The sequence below is a fragment of the Tasmannia lanceolata genome, unplaced genomic scaffold (assembly GCF_043159265.1).
Source record: "Tasmannia lanceolata isolate RefF3 unplaced genomic scaffold, GAP_Taslan_0.1 ptg000002l, whole genome shotgun sequence".
Classification (NCBI taxonomy): domain Eukaryota; kingdom Viridiplantae; phylum Streptophyta; class Magnoliopsida; order Canellales; family Winteraceae; genus Tasmannia; species Tasmannia lanceolata.
Window position 1 is genome coordinate 59,142,761 of NW_027518679.1, and position 2,240 is coordinate 59,145,000.

General features: G+C 37.3%; 1 non-coding gene across 1 annotated transcript; it reads right to left on the minus strand.

The window, feature by feature from the left end:
• Window positions 1–2,040: 2,040 nt before the first annotated feature.
• Window positions 2,041–2,140, minus strand: LOC143846240 (U6 spliceosomal RNA). Its single transcript, XR_013234709.1, has one exon. It is a non-coding gene; the product is annotated as a U6 spliceosomal RNA (small nuclear RNA).
• Between the last annotated feature and the right edge of the window lie 100 nt (window positions 2,141–2,240).

Sequence of the window (2,240 nt, forward strand, 5' to 3'; positions counted from 1 at the left end):
TCCTTTCATTCAAAACCCCACTCGTTATTATATTTTTTTTTTTTTGAAATGTGATTCCTTTCATTCAAAACCCCACTCGAGGCCCTTTTACAAATGAGAATGGGAGCTGATAAGAGCAACCTTTTAGCTTGGTAATTGCACTCCCCCTCATGTAATATTTTCACTCATTAGTTGCAACCACACAGTAATTGGCATTGGCACACCCATATGTGGATAAATCTAAAATAACCCTCCTTTTAATAGCAAATTCAGCCCCTCTCTCACTCTATGTATTGCCACTCACGCCCCTCTGCTTTCTGCAGGGTATCTTGGAAATAATAATGACCATTGATGGCTCTTTAAACATCAAAACAAGATTGTACGGGTAAGCCTCGGAGTTTGGGGGACCTCAATAGGGGAGTGCCAATACCAATGCTCAGGGGTATATTATTATTATTATTAGGGTCGAGACAGAATTATGATCGGTCAAAATGGGGTGTCTACAGTGTGTGTGTGTGTGTGTATATATATATATATATATATATATATATATATATATAGAGAGAGAGAGAGAGAGAGAGAGAGAGAGAAGGGTTCCTGAGGTGGCGCTAGTGCACCTTATATGAGGTGGCGCTTAGGGGTGTTCATTATTCGGTTATAACAGAATAACCGAACTGAACCGAATTGGTTGGGTTGGTTCGGTTCAGTTTTTTTTCTTTTCGGTTCAGTTTTGGTGTTTTTTTTTTGGAAATTCGGTTATTCGGTTTCGGTTTTCAGTCATCTCAAAAAAAAAATCGGTTAACCGAATAACCGAAATTATGGATGAAAACCATGTTTTTCCAAAAAAAAGTGCTATATGTGCACTCCGTAGGATGATCAAAACCGTCCATTTGATTGATCATAACTTAATTAGGTTGTGCTCAAAAAATCATTTCGATCGGATGATCCTAGCCCTCCGATCCAAACCGAGATTTTTCTTTTTTCCCTCTTTTTCTCCCACAATTCTGTTATAACTGAATAACCGAATTGTAAATCGGTTCGGTTTCGGTTACCGAAATTTGATAACCGAAATTATTTCGGTTTATTCGGTCCGGTTATAACCGAATAACCACCCCTAGTGGCGCTCACAAAACATAGGGGGTTCACTTTGTTTGGATGATCCAAAGCATTCATTTGATAGGCCCTCACATAGATAGGGTGCCCACAAAAAATCAACTTCATAGGATCATCCTAACCCTTCCATTTGCGAGGTTAAAATGGATGAGTATAAACCTCCATAAATCTAAACCTCCACAAATGGAAGGGTTAGGATGATCCTATGGACCTGATTTTTTGTGGGCACCCTATCTATATGAGGGCCTATCAAATGAATGCTTTGGATCATCCAAACAAAGTGGGCCACCTATGTTTTGTGAGTGCCACCTCATATAAGCTAGCGCTAACGCCACCTCAGGAACTGTTTACTCATGCACACACACACGAGAAAGAATAATACAATGACAAAATACCCTTAAGCACATATACACCTTCTAACAATAATAAAGGAAAAATATCTTTTATATTTTAGCTTGTGTAAGACAAATGTTCCTTTCACAAATAGCACTTAGATTCTACAAATGAAACTTATAGCAATTCGCCATCTAAACATCAAGAGGCATTTTAGACTCATAAAACTCAAAGATTTATGTTGAGTTTCTTTTTTTTTATTCTGTTCACTCCCATGGGGGAAATACTTGCTGCTTTTAAAAATTTGGAACATGAACCATTAAGGAAAGGAAACTTTTGATACAAAGGAAGAAGAGGTAGAATTTTTTTTTAAATGATAGAAAACATTGTTTGAAGACAAGAGAAAGCATCAAACTCACAGCCATTCAAAAAAAGCTAAAAAGAAAAAAAGAAAGCAACAAACTCATAACCGAGATGATCCCAAGCAATACACAGAAAGAAGGATTCCTAGAAGAAACAATAGCCTCTCTAGGCTTCCACAAGAGGGAAGAAGTCAGACAACCAAATTCAACCAAGAAATTCAATCTGGTGCACACTCCTTTTCTAGAACGAGGTAGAAATTGGAATAGATTTCCTAATTCATGTGTCGTATCCTTGTGCAGGGAAAATGCTAATCTTCTATGCACCGTTCCAGTCTCATTAATATCTTCAAAGAGTCATTTTGTACACCGTTGAAATTAAAAAAAAAGTATGAAACTTTCTTTTGATTCAACAAAGTGACTACAACCAGTGTGACAAATTGCCTCTCGAATTAA